Here is a 22624-nt window from a genome sequence, read left to right as displayed (position 1 = left end):
CGCGGGCGGGCTCGGGGGTCCTGGGGTGGGCGCGGGGCGATCTGGCCCCGGGGGGTTCCCCCACGGTGGCATGGCCCGCGACCGGGGCCCACCGATCCGCGGGCGGGCCTGTGCCGTGGGGACACTCATTTTCTTCCGTCTTCGCCACGGTCTCCACTATGGCGGAGGCGGAAGAGACCCCCTCCACTACGCACGCGCGGGGATGCCGTGAGCGTCCGCTGACGCTCCCGCACATGCGTCGCCCAGCGAAGTCCTTTCGGCGCCGGCTGGCGTGGCGCCAAAGCCCTTTCCCGCCAGCCAGCGGGGTGGAAATCACTCCGGCGCGGGCCTAGCCCCTCAAGGTGAGGGCTTGGCCCCTAAAGGTGCGGAGAATTCCGCACCTTTGGGACGGCCTGACGCCGGAGTGGTTCCCGCCGCTCCATTACGCCGGATTCCCCCGCCCCGCTGGGTAGGGAAAATCCCAGCCCATGAGTTGGCAAGGAGAGTATGAGGTGGGTGGGGAACATGTGTTGTGATTGAGTTATCATGGTGACTGTAAAGGGCTATATGGCTGGTTGGCAGGCAAGAGTTAGACATCACTTGGTATGAAGGAATATGAGGGACATGGAAATTGGGTGAGGGTGTGGTTAAGGCCTTTTGAACTTTCCTTTCAAAGAACAAAGAACATTATAGCACATGAGGGCAACATGGTTTTGTGAAGAGGAGGTCGTATCTCACATGATCGAGTTTTTCGAGGAAGTGACGAAGGTGAGGGGAGGGCGGTGGATGTTGTCTCCGTGGACTTCAGTAAAGCCTTTGACAAGGTCCCTCATGGCAGACTGATACAGAAGGTGAAGGGCATTCAAATGGTCATTGGATAGACATATGGACGATAAGGGAATAGTGTAGATGGGCTTTAGAGTGGTTTCACAGGTCGGCGCAACATCGAGGGCCGAAGGGCCTGTACTGCGCTGTAATGTTCTATCTTCTATGTTCTAAGTCACACGGGATCAGGGGTGTGCTGGCAAGATGGATACAGAACTGGCTCGGCCACAGAAGGCAGAGAGTAGCAGTGGAAGGGTGCTTTTCTAATTGGAGGGCTGTGACTACTGGCGTTCCACAGGGATCAGTGTTGGGACCTTTGATGTTCGTAGTATATATTTGGAGGAAAATGTAACTGGTCTGATTAGTAAGTTTGCAGACGACACAAAGGTTGGTGGAATTGCGGATAGCGATGAGGACTGTCAGAGTATACAGCAGGATATCGATCGGTTGGAGACTTGGGCGGAGAGATGGCAGATGGTGTTTAATCCGGACAAATGTGAGGTAATGCATTTTGGAAGGTCTAATACAGATGGGAAACATACAGTAAATGGCAGAACCCTTAAGAGTATTGACAGTCAGAGAGATCGAGGTGTACAGGTCCACAGGTCGCTGAAAGGGGCAACACAGGTGGAGAAGGTAGTCAATGCTTGCCTTCATCGGTCGGGGCATTCAGTATAAAAATTGGCAAGTCATGTTGCAGCACTGTGGCTTCACAGCGCCAGGGTCCCAGGTTCGATTCCCTGCTGGGTCACTGTCTGTGCGGAGTCTGCACATTCTCCCCATGTCTGCGTGGGTTTCCTCCGGGTGCTCCGGTTTCCTCCCACAGTCCAAAGACGTGCAGGTTAGGTGGATTGGCCGTGATAAATTGCCCTTAGTGAGCAAAAACGTTAGGAGGGGTTATTGGGTGACGGGGATAGGGTGGAAGCGAGGGCTTAAGTGGGTCGTTCAGACTTGATGGGCCGAATGGCCTCCTTCTGCACTGTATGTTCTATGTTCTTTATAGAATCTTAGTTAAGCCGCACTTCGAATGTCGTGTTCAATTCTGGTCGCCACACTACCAGAAGGATGTGGAGGTTTTAGAGAGGGTGCAGAAGAGATTTACCAGGATGTTGCCTGGTATGGAGGGCATTAGGTATGGGGAGAGGTTGAATAAACTCGGTTTGTTCTCACTGGAACGACGGAGGTTGAGGGGCGACCTGATAGAAGTCTACAAAATTATGAGGGGCGTAGACAGAGTGGATAGTCAGAGGCTTTTCCCCAGGGTAGAGGGGTCAATTACTAGGGGGCATAGGTTTAAGGTGAGAGGGACAAGGTTTAGAGTAGATGTACGAGGCAAGTTTTTTACACAGAGGGTAGTGGGTGCCTGGAACTCGCTACCGGAGGAGGTGGTGGAAGCAGGGACGATAGGGACATTTAAGGGGCATCTTGACAAATACATGAATAGGATGGGAATAGAGGGATACGGACCCCGGAAGGGTAGGGGGTTTTAGTTCAGATGGGCAGAATGGTCGGCACGGGCTTGGAGGGCCAAAGGGCCTGTTCCTGTGCTGTACTTTTCTTTGTTCTTTGTTCTAGGAACAGGCCCTTCGGCCCTCCAAGCCTGCGCTGATCCAGATTCTTTATTTAGCCCAAACAATCTGTATCCCCCATTCCCCGCCTGTTTATGTGGCTATCAAGATAAAATGTTGCTATTGTGCTGCCTCCACCACCTGCACTGGCAACACATTCCTGGCACCACCGCCCTCTACGTGAAAAACCTTCCCCGAACATCTCCCTTCAACCTTCCCCCTCTCACCTTCAACCTGTGCCCCCTGTAATTGAGTCTTCCACCCTGGGAAAAGCTTCTGACTATTCACCCTGTCTATACCTCTCGTAATTTTGCAGCACTCAATCAGGTCTCCCCTCAGTTGCATCGTTGCAGTGAGAACAATCCGAGTTTATTCAGCTTTGACAAAGGGTCATCTGGACTCGAAACGTTCGCTCTTTTCTATCCCTCCAGAAGCTGCCAGAACTGCTGAGATTTTCCAGCATTTTCTCTTTGGGTCCGAGTTTATTTTCTCCTCATAGCTAACACCCTCCAGACCAGGCAACATCCTGGTAAACCTTCTTTGCACCTTCTCCAAAACATCCATATCCTTCTGGTAGCATTGCGACCAGAACTGAACTGCAACTTCCAAATGCGACCGAACTGAAGTTTTGTACAACAGTAACATGGTCTGCCAACTCTTGTACTCAATGCCCCGGCTGATGAAGACAAGCATGTCGTATGCCTTCTTGACCACCTTATGCACCTACATTGCCACTTTCATGGAACTATGGACCTGAACACCCAGATCCCTCTGCATGTAAATGCTCCTAAGGGTTCTGCCATTTACTGCAAAATTTACACCTGAATTTGATCCTCCAAAATGTATCACCTCGCATTTGCCTGGATTGAACTCCATCTGCCATTTCTCTGCCTAACTCTCCAATCTATCTATATTCTGCTGTATTCTCTGACAGTCCCCTTCACTATCTGCAACTCCACCAATCTTAGTGTCATCTGCAAACTTGCTGATCAGACCATCTACATTTTCCTCCAGATCTTTTATATATATATATTACAAACAACAGTGGTCTCAGCAATGATCCCTGTGGATCAGATCTCCATTCTGAAAAACCGTCTTCCACTGTTACTCTCTGTCTTCTGTTGCCACACCAGTTCTTTATCCATCTAGCTAGCGCACCCCTAATTCTCTGCGGTTTACAAAGGGACATCATTGGCTCTGCTCGAGTTCTCTGGAACCTCGCCTGTGGTCATAGAACATAGAACATAGAACAATACAGCGCAGTACAGGCCCTTCGGCCCACGATGTTGCACCGAAACAAAAGCCATCTAACCTACACTATGCCATTATCATCCATATGTTTATCCAATAAACTTTTAAATGCCCTCAATGTTGGCGAGTTCACTACTGTAGCAGGTAGGGCATTCCACGGCCTCACTACTCTTTGCGTAAAGAACCTACCTCTGACCTCTGTCCTATATCTATTACCCCTCAGTTTAAAGTTATGTCCCCTCGTGCCAGCCATATCCATCCGCGGGAGAAGGCTCTCACTGTCCACCCTATCCAACCCCCTGATCATTTTGTATGCCTCTATTAAGTCTCCTCTTAACCTTCTTCTCTCCAACGAAAACAACCTCAAGTCCGTCAGCCTTTCCTCATAAGATTTTCCCTCCATACCAGGCAACATCCTGGTAAATCTCCTCTGCACCCGCTCCAAAGCCTCCACGTCCTTCCTATAATGCGGTGACCAGAACTGTACGCAATACTCCAAATGCGGCCGGACCAAAGTTCTGTACAGCTGCAACATGACCTCCCGACTCCGGAACTCAATCCCTCTACCAATAAAGGCCAACACTCCATAGGCCTTCTTCACAACCCTATCAACCTGGGTGGCAACTTTCAGGGATCTATGTACATGGACACCTAGATCCCTCTGCTCAGCCACACTTTCAAGAACTTTACCATTAGCCAAATATTCCGCATTCCTGTTATTCCTTCCAAAGTGAATCACCTCACACTTCTCTACATTAAACTCCATTTGCCACCTCTCAGCCCAGCTCTGCAGCTTATCTATATCCCTCTGTAACCTGCTACATCCTTCCACACTATCGACAACACCACCGACTTTAGTATCGTCTGCAAATTTACTCACCCACCCTTCTGCGCCTTCCTCTAGGTCATTGATAAAAATGACAAACAGCAACGGCCCCAGAACAGATCCTTGTGGTACTCCACTTGTGACTGTACTCCATTCTGAACATTTCCCATCAACCACCACCCTCTGTCTTCTTTCAGCTAGCCAATTTCTGATCCACATCTCTAAATCACCCTCAATCCCCAGCCTCCGTATTTTTTGCAATAGCCTACCGTGGGGAACCTTATCAAACGCTTTGCTGAAATCCATATACACCACATCAACTGCTCTACCCTCGTCTACCTGTTCAGTCACCTTCTCAAAGAACTCAATAAGGTTTGTGAGGCATGACCTACCCTTCACAAAGCCATGCTGACTATCCCTGATCATATTATTCCTATCTAGATGATTATAAATCTTGTCCCTTATAATCCCCTCCAAGACTTTACCCACTACAGACGTGAGGCTCACCGGTCTATAGTTGCCGGGGTTGTCTCTGCTCCCCTTTTTGAACAAAGGGACCACATTTGCTGTCCTCCAGTCCTCTGGCACTATTCCTGTAGCCAATGATGACATAAAAATCAAAGCCAAAGGTCCAGCAATCTCTTCCCTGGCCTCCCATAGAATCCTAGGATAAATCCCATCAGGTCCCGGGGACTTATCTATTTTCAGCCTGTCCAGAATTGCCAACACCTCTTCCCTACGTACCTCAATGCCATCTATTCTATTAGCCTGGGGCTCAGCATTCTCCTCCACAACATTATCTTTTTCCTGAGTGAATACTGACGAAAAATATTCATTTAGTATCTCGCCTATCTTCAGACTCCACACACAATTTCCCATCCCTGTCCTTGACTGGTCCTACTCTTTCCCTAGTCATTCGCTTATTCCTGACATACCTATAGAAAGCTTTTGGGTTTTCCTTGATCCTTCCTGCCAAATACTTCTCATGTCCCCTCCTTGCTCGTCTTAGCTCTCTCTTTAGATCCTTCCTCGCTACCTTGTAACTATCCATCGCCCCAACCGAAACTTCACACTTCATCTTCACATAGGCCTTCTTCTTCCTCTTAACAAGAGATTCCACTTCCTTGGTAAACCACGGTTCCCTCGCTCGACGCCTTCCTCCCTGTCTGACCGGTACATACTTATCAAGAACACGCAGTAGCTGATCCTTGAACAAGCCCCACTTATCCAGTGTGCCCAACACTTGCAGCCTACTTCTCCACCTTATCCCCCCCAAGTCACGTCTAATGGCATCATAATTGCCCTTCCCCCAGCTATAACTCTTGCCCTGCGGTGTATACTTATCCCTTTCCATCATTAACGTAAACGTCACCGAATTGTGGTCACTGTCCCCAAAGTGCTCTCCTACCTCCAAATCCAACACCTGGCCTGGTTCATTACCCAAAACCAAATCCAACGTGGCCTCGCCTCTTGTTGGCCTGTCAACATATTGTTTCAGGAAACCCTCCTGCACACACTGTACAAAAAACGACCCATCTATTGTACTCGAACTATATCTTTTCCAGTCAATATTTGGAAAGTTAAAATCTCCCATAATAACTACCCTGTTACTTTCGCTCATATCCAGAATCATCTTCGCCATCCTTTCCTCTACATCCCTAGAACTATTAGGAGGCCTATAAAAAACTCCCAACAGGGTGACCTCTCCTTTCCTGTTTCTAACTTCAGCCCATACTACCTCGGCAGAAGAGTCCCCATCTAGCATCCTCTCCGCCACCGTAATACTGCTCTTGACTAGCAGCGCCACACCTCCCCCTCTTTTGCCTCCTTCTCGGAGCTTACTAAAACACCTAAACCCCGGAACCTGCAACATCCATTCCTGTCCCTGCTCTATCCATGTCTCCGAAATGGCCACAACATCGAAGTCCCAGGTACCAACCCACGCTGCCAGTTCCCCTACCTTGTTTCGTATACTCCTGGCATTGAAGTAGACACACTTCAAACCACCTACCTGAACGCTGGCCCCCTCCTGCGACGTCAAATCTGTGCTCCTGACCTCTATACTCTCATTCTCCCTTACCCTAAAACTACAATCCAGGTTCCCATGCCCCTGCTGCATTAGTTTAAGTCAAAGATGATGCAAAAATATCTGCTAAGGCCCCAGCTATTTCCTCTCTTACCTTCCACGGTATCTATCCCATCCGGCCCAGGCAACTTGTCTACCTTCATGCATTTTAAGATATCCAACACTTCCTCCTTCAACATGCTGACATGTCCTAGAGTATTCACACAGCCATCACTAATCTCAACATCCGTCATGTCCCTCTCCCTGGTGAATACCGATGCAAAGTACTCATTAACGATCTCACCCACTTCCTCTGACTCGACGCATTACTTCCCTCTTTTGTCCTTGAGTGGGCCTACTCTTTCCCTAGCTACCCTCTTGCTCCTTATATATGTATAAAAGGCCTTGGGATTTTCCTTGACCCTGCTTGACAATGACATTTCATGGTCTCTTTTAACCCTCCTAACTCCCCGTTTGAGTTTGATCCTACTTTCCCTATATTCTTCAAAAGCTTTGTCTGGTTTTAGTTGCCTAGACCTTATGTATGCTTCCTTTTTCCTTTTGACTAGTCTCACAATTCCCCCTTTCATCCATGGTTCCCTAATCCTGCCATTTCTGGCCCTTCATTTTCACAGGGACATGTCTATCCTGCACTCTAATCAACTGGTCTCTAAAAAGACTTCCACATGTCAAATGTGGATTCCCCCTCAAACAGCCGCTCCCAATGCACATTCTCCAGCTTTTGCCGAATTCTGTTGCAGTTAGCATTCCCCAAATTTAACACCCTCACTCGAGGACCACTCTTGTCCTTGTCCATGAGTATTCGAAAACTTACGAAATTAGGATCACTGTTCCCCAAATGTTCCCCAACTGAAACTTTGGTCACCTGGCAGGGTTCATTCCCCAATACCAGGTCCAGTAAGGCCCCCCTCCCTGGTTGGACTATCAACTGTTTCAAAAAACCCTCTTGGACACGCCTAACAAATTGCTCTCCATCCGGACCTCTGGCACTAAGGGAGTCCCAGTCAATATGGGGGAAATTAAAATCACCCATCACAACATCTTTTCAGAATCTGACTACATATCTGTTCCTCTGTATCCCACTGGCTGTTGGGAGGCCGATAGTACAACCCCAACATTGTGATTGCACCCTTCCTATTCCTAAGCTCTACTCACAATGCCTCACTGCAGGATCCCTCCAAGATATCCTCCCAGCTATATGTTCCCTAGCCAGTAATGCAACTCCCACACCCTTTCTGCTGCCCCCTCTGTCTCGTCTAAAACATCGATATCCCGGAATATTATACTGCCAGTCCTTTCCCACTTTAACCATGTCTCCATAACAGCAGCAAAGGGTTCGAAAAGTTTCCCAAATCCAGGCAATGGTTCATACATCCCCTGAGGAGCGCGGACCATGAGTCATGGAGAAGCTTGGCTGAGTTTGAAAATTCCGGGGTGCTAGAAATGGAGCCAGCCCGGTTGGGACTGCAGGGTGTAGCTCCAGTGAGTTGCCGATGTTGAGACAGAAGATCAGACATGGTCAGTAATGAATCTGAAGCAAGCTCTACAGCTGGATGGTTCTCCCCTGCTCCTACTCCTTGTGTTCTTATGTTCAATGAAGATCCACCATTCAGTTCCACCCAGAGAAAATGCCACCACGGCCGATAACTATTGTAGAGATCACTCTGTGCTATTTCCCTGGGGTCAGGGTTCAGGCACTAACCTATCACCTGGCAACTGAGGTCATACCAGAGGTCACACTGTAACCTCTCTGATCTAGAATACTTGGGACAAAATCTATTCTGGACCTTGGAATATTCTGGATCATAAAATTATATTAGAATCCCGAACTAGACTAGACGGGCTTGAGGTTCATAAGGAGGAGGTGTTAGCAATTCTGGAAAGTGTGAAAATAGATAAGTCACCTGGGCCGGATGGGATTTATCCTGGGATTCTCTGGGAAGCTAGGGAGGAGATTGCTGAGCCTTTGGCTTTGATCTTTAAGTCATCTTTGTCTACAGGAATAGTGCCAGAAGACTGGAGGATAGCAAATGTTGTCCCCTTGTTCAAGAAGGGGAGTAGAGACAACCCCGGTAACTATAGACCAGTGAGCCTTACTTCTGTTGTGGGAAAAATCTTGGAAAGATTTATAAGAGATAGGATGTATAATCATCTGGAAAGGAATAAATTGATTAGAGATAGTCAACACGGTTTTGTGAAGGGTAGGTCGTGCCTCACAAACCTTATTGAGTTCTTTGAGAAGGTGACCAAACAGGTGGATGAGGGTAAAGCAGTTGATGTGGTGTATATGGATTTCAGTAAAGCGTTTGATAAGGTTCCCCATGGTAGGCTATTGCAGAAAATATGGAGGCATGGGATTCAGGGTGATTTAGCAGTTTGGATCAGAAATTGGCTAGCTGGAAGAAGACAAAGGGTGGTGGTTGATGGGAAATGTTCAGACTGGAGTCCAGTGGTGTACCACAAGGATCTGTTTTGGGGCCACTGCTGTTTGTCATTTTTATAAATGACCTGGAGGAGGGCGTAGAAGGATGGGTGAGTAAATTTGCAGATGACACTCAAGTCGGTGGAGTTGTGGACAGTGCGGAAGGATGTTACAAGTTACAGAGGGACATAGATAAACTGCAGCGCTGGGCTGAGAGGTGGCAAATGGAGTTTAATGCAGAAAAGTGTGAGGTGATTCATTTTGGAAGGAATAACTGGAAGACAGAGTACTGGGCTAATAGTAAGATTCTTGGCAGTGTGGATGAGCTGAGAGATCTTGGTGTCCATGTACATAGATCCCTGAAAGTTGCCACCCAGGTTGAGAGGGTTGTTAAGAAGGCGTACGGTGTGTTAGCTTTTATTGGTAGAGGGATTGAGTTTAGGAGCCATGAGGTCATGTTGCAGCTATACAACACTCTGGTGCTGCCGCATTTGGAGTATTGCGTGCAATTCTGGTCGCCGCATTATAGGAAGGATGTGGAAGCATTGGAAAGGGTGCAGAGGAGATTTACCAGAATGTTGCCTGGTATGGAGGGAAGATCTTATGAGGAAAGGCTGAGGGACTTGAGGCTGTTTTCGTTAGAGAGAAGAAGGTTAAGAGGTGACTTAATTGAGGCATACAAGATGATCAGAGAATTGGATAGGGTGGACAGTGAGAGCCTTTTTCCTCGGATGGTGATGTCTAGCACGGGGGGACATAGCTTTAAATTGAGGGGAGATAGATATAGGACAGATGTCAGAGGTAGGTTCTTTACTCAGAGAGTAGTAAGGGCGTGGAATGCCCTGCCTGCAACAGTAGTGGACTCGCCAACACTAAGGACATTCAAATGGTCATTGGATAGACATATGGACGATAAGGGAATAGTGTCGATGGGCTTTAGAGTGGTTTCACAGGTCGGCGCAACATCGAGGGCCGAAGGGCCTGTACTGCGCTGCAATGTTCTATGAACCACAAATGATCTGGAAAATACCATGAATATAAATATTTATCTGAAACATTAAATGGTGATAAAACATTAGAAAGCTGTAATAAAAACTGTTGCTGGGGTTTCAGGACCCCACTGCCATGGGGCACCCAAAAGTGCATCGACTCTCGGCGGGGCGGGACAGCCCGGTGGAGGGCCGAGGCTGGAGAACTCCGCCCATATCTTTGATGTTTCTGTTTTCAAAATGCTGCACTAAAATAATGTTGTGAGTTGCTCATGTTTGGGTCGGCTCAAAATATCACTCGATATTCTCCAAGGTGGGGGGTGAATAAGGATGGGGGGGGGAATCAGGGTGGGTGGGGGGATCAGGGTGGGGGGGGTCAGGGTGGGGGGGATCAGGGTGGGGGGGGGATCAGGGTGGGGATCAACGTGGGGGGGGTGAGGATGGGGGGGATTAGGGTGCGGGGGATCAGGGTGGGGGAGGGGATCAGGGTGGGTGGGGGGATCAGGGTGGGTGGGGGGATCAGGGTGGGTGGGGGGATCAGGGTGGGGGGGATCAGGGTGGGGGAGATCAGGGTGGGGGAGGGGATCAGGGTGGGTGGGGGGATCAGGGTGGGTGGGGGGATCAGGGTGGGGGGGATCAGGGTGGGGGGGGATCAGGGTGGGGGGGATCAGGGTGGGGATCAACGTGGGGGGATGAGGATGGGGGGGATTAGGGTGCGGGGGATCAGGGTGGGGGAGGGGATCAGGGTGGGGGAACAGGGGGGGGGATAAGGTTGGGGTGATCAGGGTGGGGAGGGGATTAGGGTGGGAGGGATCAGGGTGGGGGGGAATCAGGGTGGGGAGGGGATCAGGGTGGGGGGATCAGGGTGGGGGGATAAAGGTGGGGGGATTAGGGTGGGGGGATCAGGGTGGGGGGGGATCAGAGTGGAGGGATCAAGGTGGGGGGGTAGGGTGGGGGGAATCAGGGTGGGGGGGATTAGGGTGGGGGAGGGGATCAGGGTGGGGGAGGGGATCAGGGTGGGGGCGGTCAGGGTGGGGGATTAGGGTGGGGGGATTAGGGTGGGGGGGAATAGGGTGGGGGAGGGGATCAGGGTGGGAGGGATCAGGGTGGGGGGGATCGGGGTGGGGGAGGGGATTAGGGTGGGGGGGATTAGGGAGCGGGAGGGGATCAGGGTGGGGGGATCAGGGTGGGGGGGGTCAGGGTGGGGGGGATTAGGGAGCGGGAGGGGATCAGGGTGGGGGGCAGCAGGGTGGTGGGGATTAGGGTGGGGGGATTAGGGTGGGGGGATTAGGGTGGGGGAGGGGATCAGGGTGAGGGGGGGATTAGGCTGGGGAGGGGATCAGAGTGGGGGGATCAGAGTGGGGGGGTCAGGGTGGGGGGGATCAGAGTGGGGGGATCAAGGTGGGGGGGAATAGGGTGGGGGAGGGGATCAGGGTGGGGGAGGGATCAGGGGGGATCAGGGTGGGGCGGATCAGTTTGGGGGAGGGGATCAGGGTGTGGGGGTGATCAGGGTGGGGAGGGGATTAGGGTGGGGAGGGGATTAGGGTGGGGAGAGGATCAGGGTGTGGGGTGGTTCAGGGTAGGGGGGCATCAGCTCGGGGGAGGGATTAGGGTGGGGGCTGTGATCAGGGTGGGGGGGATAAGGGTAGGGGGATCAGGATAGTGGGGGATTAGGGTGGGGGGGGAGATCAGGCTGGGGAGGGATCAGGGTGGGGGGGATCAGGGTGGGGGGGGATTAGAGTGGGGAGGATTAGGGTGGGGTGGGGATCAGGGTGGGGGGGTCAGGGTGGGGGGGTATGAGGATGGGGGAGGGGATTAGGGTGCGGGGGATCAGGGTGGGGGAGGGGATCAGGGTGGGGGAACAGGGGGGCGATTAGGGTGGGGAGGGGATTAGGGTGGGGGGGATCAGAGTGGGGGGGATATAGGTGGGGGGGGATTAGGGTGGGGGGATTAGGGTGGGGGCGGATCAGGGTGGGGGCGGATCAGGGTGGGGGCGGATCAGGGCGGTGGCGGATCAGGGTGGGGGGGATTAGGGTGGGGGAGGGGATCAGGGTGGGAGGGATCAGGGTGCGAGGGATCTGGGTGGGGGGGATCAGGTGGGGATTAGGGTGGGGGAGGGGATTAGGGTGTGGGAGGGGATCAGGGTGGGGAGGGGATTAGGGTGGGGATGGGATCAAGGTGGGGGGATCAGGGTGGGGGCATCAGGGTGGGGGCATCAGGGTGGGAGGGATCAGAGTGGGGGGGATCATGGTGGGGGGGATCAGAGTGGTGGGATCAATGTGGGGGGGATTAGGGTGGGGGGATCAGGGTGGGGGGGATTAGGGAGCAGGAGGGGATCAGGGTGGGGGGATCAGGGTGGGGGGATCAGGGTGGGGGGATCAGGGTGGGGGTATTAGGGTGGGGGGATTAGGGTGGGGGGATTAGGGTGGGGCAGGGGATCAGTGTGGGGGGGATTAGGGTGGGAAGGGGATCAGAGTGGGGAGGGGATCAGAGTGGGGGGAATAGGGTGGGAGAGGGGATCAGGGTGGGGGGGGATCAGGGTGGGGCAGGGGATCAGGGTGGGGGGGGATTAGGGTGAGCAGGGGATCAGAGTGGGGAGGGGATCAGAGTGGGGGGGATCAGAGTGGGGGGTCAGGGTGGGGGGGATCAAGGTGGGGGGGAATAGGGTGGGGGAGGGGATCAGGGTGGGGGGATCAGGGTGGGGCGGATCAGGTTGGGGGAGGGGATCAGGGTGCGGGGGGCTCATGGTGGGGGGGGATCAGCTCGGGGGAGGGATTAGTGTGGGGGACGGGATCAGGGTGGGGGGGATTAGGGTAGGGGGATCAGGATAGTGGGGGATTAGGGTGGGGATGGATCAGGGTGGGGTGGGATCAGAGTGGGGGGATCAAGGTGGGGGGGATTAGGGTGGTGGGGGGGATTAGGGTGGGGGAGGGGATCAGGGTGGGGGGGATTGGGGTGCGGGAGGGGATTAGGGTGGGGGAGGGGATCAGGATGGGGGGGATCAGGGTAGGGGGGATTAGAGTGGGGAGGATTAGGGTGGGGGAGGGGATCAGGGTGGGGGGGGTCAGGGTGGGGGGGATCAGGGTGGGGGTGATCAGGGTGGGGGGGTATGAGGATGGGGGAGGGGATTACGGTGCGGGGTATCAAGGTGGGGGAGGGGATTAGGGTGGGGGGAACAGGGGGGGCGATTAGGGTGGGGAGGGGATTAGGGTGGGAAGGATCAGGGTGGGGGGGATCAGGGTGGGGGGGATTAGGGTGGGGGAGGGATTTGGGTGAGGGGGGATCAGAGTGGGGGGATAAAGGTGGGGGGATTAGGGTGGGGGGATTAGGGTGGGGGGATTAGGGTGGGGCGGATCAGGGTGGGGGCGGATCAGGGTGGGGGGATCAGGGTGGGGGGATTAGGGTGGGGGGATTAGGGTGGAGGGATTAGGGTGGGGGGGATTAGGGTGGGAGGGAATCAGGGTGGGAGGGATCAGGGTGGGAGGGATCAGGGTGGGAGGGATCAGGGTGGGAGGGATCAGTTGGGGATTAGGGTGGGGGAGGGGATTAGGGTGTGGGAGGGGATTAGGGTGTGGGAGGGGATCAGGGTGGGGAGGGGATTAGGGTGGGGGATGGGATCAAGGTGGGGGGGATCAGGGTGGGGGGCATCAGGGTGGGAGGGATCAGAGTGGGGGGGATCAGGATGGGGGGGATCAGAGTGGTGGGATCAATGTGGGGGGATCAGAGTGGTGGGATCAATGTGGGGGGGATTAGGGTGGGGGGGATCAGGGTGGGGGGATCAGGGTGGGGGGATTAGGGTGGGGGGATTAGGGTGGGGCAGGGGATCAGGGTGGGGGGGGATTAGGGTGGGGAGGGGATCAGAGTGGGGAGGGGATCAGAGTGGGGGGGATCAGAGTGTGGGGGTCAGGGTGGGGCGGATCAGAGTGGGGGGATCAAGGTGGGGGGGAATAGGGTGGGGGAGGGGATCAGGGTGGGGGGGATCAGGGTGGGGCGGATCAGGTTGGGGGAGGGGATCAGGGTGCGGGGGTGATCAGTGTGGGGAGAGGATCAGCGTGTGGGGGGCTCGGGGTGGGGGGGGGAACAACTCGGGGGAGGGATTAGTGTGGGGGACGGGATCAGGGTGGGGGGGATTAGGGTAGGGGGATCAGGATAGTGGGGGATTAGGGTGGGGGGGATCAGGGTGGGGTGGGATCAGAGTGGGGGGATCAAGGTGGGGGGGATTAGGGTGGGGGAGGGGATCAGGGTGGGGGGGATTGGGGTGCGGGAGGGGATTAGGGTGGGGGAGGGGATCAGGGTGGGGGGGATTAGAGTGGGGAGGATTAGGGTGGGGGAGGGGATCAGGGTGGGGGGGGGATCAGGGTGGGGGGGGTCAGGGTGTGGGGGATCAGGGTGGGGGTGATCAGGGTGGGGGGGTATGAGGATGGGGGAGGGGATTAGGGTGCGGGGTATCAGGGTGGGGGAGGGGATAGGGTGGGGGCAACAGGGGGGGCGATTAGGGTGGGGAGGGGATTAGGGTGGGAGGGATCAGGGTGGGGGGATCAGGGTGGGGGGGATTAGGGTGGGGGAGGGATTTGGGTGGGGGGGATTAGAGTGGGGGGATAAAGGTGGGGGGATTAGGGTGGGCGGATCAGGGTGGGGGCGGATCAGGGTGGGGGCGGATCAGTGTGGGGGATCAGGGTGGGGGGATTAGGGTGGGAGGGAATCAGGGTGGGAGGGATCAGGGTGGGTGGGATCAGGGTGGGAGGGATCAAGGTGGGGGGGATCAGGTGGGGATTAGGGTGGGGGAGGGGATTAGGGTGTGGGAGGGGATCAGGGTGGGGAGGGGATTAGGGTGGGGGATGGGATCAAGGTGGGGGGATCAGGGTGGGGGGCATCAGGGTGGGAGGGATCAGAGTGGGGGGGATCAGGGTGGGGGGGATCAGAGTGGGGGGATCAATGTGGGGGGGATTACGGTGGGGGGGGATCAGGTGGGGGGATTAGGGTGTGGGAGTGGATCAGGGTGGGGGGGGATCAGGGTGGGGGGGGAGATCAGAGTGGGGGGATCAGGGTGGGGGGGGATCAGGGTGGGGGGGATTAGGGTGGGGGAGGGGATCAGGGTGGGGGGGGATTAGGGTGGGGAGGGGATCAGAGTGGGGGCATCAGAGTGGGGGGGTCAGGGTGGGGGGGATCAGAGTGGGGGGATCAAGAAGGGGGGAATAGGGTGGGGGAGGGGATCAGGGTGGGGGGGATCAGGGGGGGATCAGGGTGGGGGTGGATCAGGGTGGGGCGGATCAGGTTGGGGGAGGGGATCAGGGTGCGAGGGTGATCAGGGTGGGGGGGATCAGGGTGGGGAGGGGATTAGGGTGGGGAGGGATCAGAGTGGGGGGGGATCAGGGTGGGGGGGATCAGAGTGGGGGGATCAAAGTGGGGGGGATTACGGTGGGAGGGGGATCAGGGTGGGGGTGGATTAGGGAGCGGGTGGGGATCAGGGTGGGGGGGGATCAGGGTGGGGGGGGATCAGGGTGGGGGGGAATCAGATTGGGGGGGATTAGGGTGTGGGAGGGGATCAGGATGGGGAGTGGATTCGGGTGGGGGATGGGTTCAGGGTGGGGGGGGATCAGGGTGGGGGGATCAGGGTGGGGGGGATCAGGGTGGGAGGGATCAGAGTGGGGGGGATCAGGGTGGGGGGATCAGAGTGGGGGGATCAATGTGGGGGGGATTACGGTGGGGGGGGATCAGGTGGGGGGGATTAGGGTGTGGGAGTGGATCAGGGTGGGGGGGGATCAGGGTGGGTGGGGAGATCAGAGTGGGGGGATCAGGGTGGGGGGGATCAGGGTGGGGGGGATTAGGGTGGGGGAGGGGATCAGGGTGGGGGGGGATTAGGGTGGGGAGGGGATCAGAGTGGGGGCATCAGAGTGGGGGGGTCAGGGTGGGGGGGATCAGAGTGGGGGGATCAAGAAGGGGGGAATAGGGTGGGGGAGGGGATCAGGGTGGGGGGGGATCAGAGGGGGGAATCAGGGTGGGGGTGGATCAGGGTGGGGCGGATCAGGTTGGGGGAGGGGATCAGGGTGCGAGGGTGATCAGGGTGGGGGGGATCAGGGTGGGGAGGGGATTAGGGTGGGGAGGGGATTAGAGTGGGAGGGATCAGGGTGGGGGTTATGAGGATGGGGGAGGGGATTAGGGTGCGGGGGATCCGGGTGGGGGAGGGGATCAGGGTGGGAGGGATCAGGGGGGAGGGGATTTGGTTGGGGAGGGGATTAGGGTGGGAGGGATCAGGGTGGGGGGGGGAATCAGGGTGGGGGGGGTCAGGGTGGGGGGGGTCAAGGTGGGGGAGGGATTAGGGTGGGGGGGATCAGAGTGGGGGGATTAGGGTGGGGGGAACAGGGTGGGGGGAACAGGGTGGGGGGGGATCAGTGTGGGGGGATCAAGGTGGGGGGGTAGGGTGGGGGGATTAAGGTGGGGAGGGGATCAGGGTGGGGGGGATTAGGGTGGGGATCAGGGTGGGTGGATTAGGGTGGGGAGGGGATCAGGGTGGGGGCGGATCAGGGTGGGGGGATTAGGGTGGGGGGGATTAGGGTGGGAGTGATCAGGGTGGGGAAGGGGATCAGGGTGGGGGAGGGGATCAGGGTGGGGGATGGGATCAGGGTGGGGGGGATCAGGGTGGGGGGATCAGGGTGGGAGGGATCAGGGTGGGAGGGATCAGGGTGGGAGGGATCAGGGTGGGGAGATCAGGGTGGGGGGGATCAGAGTGGGGGGATCAATGTGGGGGGGATTAGGGTGGGGGGATCAAGGTGGGGGGATCAGGGTGGGGGGGATCAGAGTGGGGGGATAAATGTGGGGGGGATCTGGGTGGGAGGGATCAAGGTGGGGGGATCAGGGTGGGGGGGATCAGGGTGGGGGGTCAGGGTGGGGGGGTCAGGGTGGGGTGATTAGGGTGGGGGGAGATCAGGGTGGGGGGGATTATGGTGGGGGGGATCAGAGTGGGGGGATCAGAGTGGGGTGGGTCAGGGTGGGGGGGATCAGAGTGGGGGCGGATCAAGGTGGGGCGGATCAAGGTGGGGGGGAATAGGGTGGGGGAGGGTGTCAGGGTGGGGGGGGACCAGGGTGGGGCGGATCAAGGTGGGGTGGATCAGGTTGGGGGAGGGGATCAGGGTGCGGGGGTGATCAGGGTGGGGGGGGATCAGGGTGGGGGGGATCAGGGTGGGGAGGGGATCAGGGTGGGGAGGGGATCAGGGTGGGGAGAGGATCAGGGTGTGGGGGGGGATCAGCTTGGGGGAGGGATTAGGGTGGGGGATGGGATCAGGGTAGGGGGATCAGGATAGTGGGGGATTAGGGTGGGGGGGGTCAGGGTGGGGTTGGATGAGGGTGGGGTTGGATGAGGGTGGGGGAGGGTATCAGGCTGGGGGGGATCAGGGTGGGGGGTGTTGCCATTTCAGGTGGCAACAGCCCACTTTCGGTATTTGGGGAGCAGGTGGCTCGGCTGGGCCCAGCTCCGTAAGTTGAACTTTGCGGGTCTGGTGGGCAGGGTCGAGGAGGCTCTATCGAGCTGGGACAGTCTGCTCCGATCGCCGGCAGGTCGAGCTGGGACAGTCTGCTCCGATCGCCGGCAGGTCGAGCTGGGACAGTCTGCTCCGATCGCCGGCAGGTCGAGCTGGGACAGTCTGCTCCGATCGCCGGCAGGTCGAGCTGGGACAGTCTGCTCCGATCGCCGGCAGGTCGAGCTGGGACAGTCTGCTCCGATCGCCGGCAGGTCGAGCTGGGACAGTCTGCTCCGATCGCCGGCAGGTCGAGCTGGGACAGTCTGCTCCGATCGCCGGCAGGTCGAGCTGGGACAGTCTGCTCCGATCGCCGGCAGGTCGAGCTGGGACAGTCTGCTCCGATCGCCGGCAGGTCGAGCTGGGACAGTCTGCTCCGATCGCCGGCAGGTCGAGCTGGGACAGTCTGCTCCGATCGCCGGCAGGTCGAGCTGGGACAGTCTGCTCCGATCGCCGGCAGGTCGAGCTGGGACAGTCTGCTCCGATCGCCGGCAGGTCGAGCTGGGACAGTCTGCTCCGATCGCCGGCAGGTCGAGCTGGGACAGTCTGCTCCGATCGCCGGCAGGTCGAGCTGGGACAGTCTGCTCCGATCGCCGGCAGGTCGAGCTGGGACAGTCTGCTCCGATCGCCGGCAGGTCGGGAGCGGCTGTTCAGGTGAACATTTTGCTGTGGTTTTTATTTCAGTGCCGACCGGTCTTTTTGCTGAAATTGCTTTTTCTGGGTGGATCGGTTAGTTTGGGGGTTTGTGTGGGTAGGTAAGGTGGGAAGGAATGCTGATCGGTGCTCCAGTCGGGGGGAGGGGGCGGGTGGTACAAACCTGTTGTACTATTATTGGGCGGCGAATGCGGAGGAGGTGCGGGGCTGGTGCAGGGAGGTGGAGGCTTTGTGAGCGAGGATTGGGCAGGCTGTGGTCAGGGGTCGGGGTTACGGTAACGCCGCATCGCCCATTTGCCCCGGGGAGGTTCTCAGGGAGGCCGGCGGGGCTGTCCATGCTGCCAATGTGGAGGCACCTTTCGGCAGCAGTTCAGGTTGGGGGTGGGGTCGAGGTTGATGCCGATCCAAGGAAACCGCAGGTCTGAGCCCGGGAGGGTGGATGGGAGGTTTTGGAAGTGGGAGGAGCAAGGTGTGATGGAGATGAAGGACTTGTTCTTTTAAGGGCAGTTTGCAAACTTGCAGGAGTTGGGGAGAGGTTTGGGTCCTGGTTGGGGAGGGTCTCAGGTCCATGCAGGCGGGGATTTTGCACCTTTGCGGTGGCACAGTCCTTCTCACTGTCAGAGGGGGTGCTGTCGGTGATGGGGTTGGAGGTGGGGGTCATCTCGCCGATCTATGGGAGAATTTTGGGGGAGGATGAGGCGTCTCTGGAGGGGGGAAGGCCCAGTGGGAGGAGGAGCTGGGATGGTGCTGGAGGAGTGGGGGGGCTGTGGAGGGTGAATGCCTCAGCCTCGTGGGTGAGGCTGGGGTTGATACAGGTAGAACACAGAGTGCACCTGACAAAGCCGAGGGTGAGCCGGCTGTTTGAGGGGGTGGAGGATATTTGTGAGCGGTGTGGGAGGGGCCCGGCCAATCACACGCACTTGATCTGGGCCTGCCCAGAGTTGGAGAAATTCTGGAGTTTGTTATTCAGGACCATGTTGGTGATCCAGCATGTGGATTTCATGCCCATCCCCTGGGGGCTATATTCATGGTGTCAGACTTGCCAGGGTTGCAGATGGGAGCGGGGACAGATGTTTTAGCCTTCTCCTTGTTGATCACTTGCAGGTGGGTGGGGTGGAGGTCAGCTCCTCCACCCTGTACCTCGAAGTGGCTGGGATACTAAATGGAGTTCTTGTACTTGGAAAAGGTGAAATTCACGCTCTGAGGGTGGAGTGAGGGCTTCCAGAAAAGATGGGGTTTGTTCATACTACATTTCTGGGAGCAGGTTGCCATCGACTGCTGGGGGAGAGGGAGGGTGGGGGTGGGGAGGGGGAGCGAGGCGGGGGACGTTCATTGGGGTGTTGGAGGGGGGGAGCGAGGTGGGGTCGTTGATTGGGGCGTTGGGGGGGAGAGGCGGGGACGTTGATTGGGGTGTTGGGGGGGGAGAGCGAGGCGGGGGACGTTGATTGGGGTGTTGGGGGGGAGCGGGGACGTTGATTGGGGTGTTGGGGGGGAGCGGGGATGTTGATTTGGGTGTTGGGGGAGGAGGCGGGGACGTTGATCGGGGTGTTGGGGGTGAGGCGGGGATGTTGGTTGGGGTGTTGGGGGGGAGGCGCGGACTTTCATTGGGGTTTTGGGGGGAGGCGGGGACGTTGATTGGGGTGTTGGGGGAGGCGGGGACGTTGATTGGGGTGTTGGGGGAGGCGGGGACGTTGATTAGGGTGTTGGGGGAGGCGGGGAACGTTGATTAGGGTGTTGGGGGGGGTGGTGGAGACGTTGATTGGGGTGTTGGGGGGGAGACCGGGACATTGATTAGGGTGTTGGGAGGGAGGTGGAGACGTTGATTGGGGTGTTGGGGGGGGAGGCGGGGACGTTGATTGGGGTGTTGGGGGGAGGCGGGGCGTTGATTGGGGTGTTGGGTGAGGAGGCGGGGGCGTTGATTGGGGTGTTGGGGGCGGAGGCGGGGACGTTGATTGGGATGTTGGGGGGGGAGGCGGGGACATTGATTGGGGTGTTGGGGGGGAGACGGGGACATTGATTGGGGCGTTGGGGGGGGAGGCGGGGACATAGATTGGGGTGTTGGGGGTGGAAGTGGGGACGTTGATAGGGGTGTTACGGGAGGGAGGCGGGGATGTTGATTGGGGTGTTGGGGGGGAGGCGAGGACGTTGATTGGGGTGTTGGGGGGGTAGGCGGGGACGTTGATTGGGGTGTTGGGGGGGAGCGAGGTGGGGACGTTGATTGGGGTGTTGGGGGGAGGTGGGGACGTTGATTGGGGTATTGGGGGGAGGTGGGGACGTTGATTGGGGTGTTGGGGGAGGCGGGGACGTTGATTGGGGTGTTGGGGGGAGGTGGGGACGTTGATTGGGGTGTTGGGGGAAGTGGTGGGGAAGTTGATTTGGGTGTTGGGGGGGAGGCGGCGATGTTGATTGGGGTGTTGGGGGGAGGCGGGGACATTGATTGGGGTGTTGGGGGGAGGTGGGGATTTTGATTGGGGTGTTACGGGGGGAGGCGGGGATGTTGATTGGGTAGTTGGGGGGGAGGCGGGGACATTGATTGGGGTGTTGGGGGCGGAGGCGGGGACGTTGATTGGGGTGTTGGGGCGAGGCGGGGCATTGATTGGGGTGTTACGGGAGGGAGGCGGGTACGTTGATTGGGGTGTTGGGGGGGGAGCGAGGCGGGGACGTTGATTGGGGTGTTGGGGGGGAGGCGGGGACGTTGATTGGGGTGTTGGGGGGGAGGCGGGGACATTGATTGGGGTGTTGGGGGGGAGACGGGGACATTGACTGGGGTGTTGGGGGGGGGAGGCGGGGACATTGATTGGGGTGTTGGGCGGGAGGCGGGGACGTTGATTGCGGTGTTAGGGGGAGGCGGGGACGTTGATTACGGTGTTGGGAGGGCGGGGACGTTGATTGGGGTGTTGGGGGGGAGGCAGGGATGTTGATTGGGGTGTTGGGGGGAGGCGGGGACGTTGATTGCGGTGTTGGGGGGGCGGGGACGTTGATTGGGGTGTTGGGGGGAGGCGGGGATGTTGATTGGGGTGTTGGGGGGAGGCGGGGACGTTGATTGGGGTGTTGGGGGGGGAGGCGGGGACGTTGATTGCGGTGTTGGGGGGGAGCGGGGACGTTGATTGGGGTGTTGGGGGGGGGAGGGAGGGATGTTGATTGGGGTGTTGGGGGGGGAGGCGGGGACATTGATTGGGGTGTTGGGGGGGAGACGGGGACGTTGATTGGGGTGTTGGGGGGGAGGCGGGGACATTGATTGGGGTGTTGGGGGGGGAGACGGGGACATTGACTGGGGTGTTGGGGGGGGAGGCGGGGACATTGATTGGGGTGTTGGGCGGGAGGCGGGGACGTTGATTGCGGTGTTGGGGAGGCGGGGACGTTGATTGGGGTGTTAGGGGGGAGGCGGGGACGTTGATTACGGTGTTGGGAGGGCGGGGACGTTGATTGGGGTGTTGGGGGGGAGGCAGGGATGTTGATTGGGGTGTTGGGGGGGGAGGCGGGGACGTTGATTGGGGTGTTGGGGGGGCGGGGACGTTGATTGGGGTGTTGGGGGGGGAGGGAGGGATGTTGATTGGGGTGTTGGGGGGGGAGCGAGGCGGGGACGTTGATTGGGGTGTTGGGGGGACGCAGGGCCGTTGATTGGGGTGTTGGGGGGGCGGGGACGTTGATTGGGGTGTTGGGGGGGAGGCAGGGACATTGATTGGGGTGTTGGGGGGGGGAGCAGGGACGTTGATTGGGGTGTTGGGGGTAGGCGAGGCGGGGACGTTGATTGGGGTGTTGGGGGGGGAGGCAGGGACATTGATTGGGGTGTTGGGGGGGAGGCAGGGACGTTGATTAGGGTGTTGGGGGGAGGCGGGGATGTTGATTGGGGTGTTCGGGGGAGGCGGGGGACATTGATTGAGGTGTTGGGGGGGAGGCGGGGACGTTGATTGGGGTGTTCGGGGGGAGGCGGGGACGTTGATTGGGGTGTCGGGCGGCGCGAGGTAGGGACGCTGATTGGGTGTTGGGGGGGGCGAGGCGGGGACGTTGATTGGGGTGTTGGGTGGGGATGTTGATTGGGGTGTTGGGGGGAGCGGTGGTGTTGATAGGGGTGTTGGGGGAGGGAGGCGGGGACGTTGATTGGGGTGTTGGGGGTTGGCGGGGACGTTGATTGGGGTGTCGGGGAACGAGGCGGGGATGTTGATTGGGGTGTTGGCGGGGGACACGGGGACGTTGATTGGGGTGTTTGGGGTGGAGGCGGGGACGTTGATTGGGGTGTTGGGGGGGAGGCGGGGACGTTGATTGGGGTGTTTGGGGTGGAGGCGGGGATGTTGATTGGGGTGTTGGGGAACGAGGCGGGGACGTTGATTGGGGTGTTTGGTGGGGGCGATGCGGGGACGTTGATTGGGGTGCTGGGGGGAGGCGGGGACGTTGATTGGGGTGTTTGGGGTGGAGGCGGGGATGTTGATTGGGGTGTTGGGGGGGCGAGGCGGGGCGTTGATTGGGGTGTTGGGGGGAGCGAGGCGGGGATGTTGATTGCGGTGTTGGG

General features: G+C 57.9%; 1 protein-coding gene across 1 annotated transcript in view; it reads right to left on the bottom strand.

The window, feature by feature from the left end:
• Nucleotides 1–22624, bottom strand: part of LOC140391348 (dynein heavy chain domain-containing protein 1-like) — a 479751-nt gene that overhangs the window by 229203 nt on the left and 227924 nt on the right. The gene's annotated exons all lie outside the window — the stretch shown is intronic.

Source organism: Scyliorhinus torazame, chromosome 15, assembly GCF_047496885.1.
Source record: "Scyliorhinus torazame isolate Kashiwa2021f chromosome 15, sScyTor2.1, whole genome shotgun sequence".
Taxonomy (NCBI): Eukaryota; Metazoa; Chordata; class Chondrichthyes; order Carcharhiniformes; family Scyliorhinidae; genus Scyliorhinus; species Scyliorhinus torazame.
This window is presented reverse-complemented; position numbering and strand designations above follow the sequence as displayed.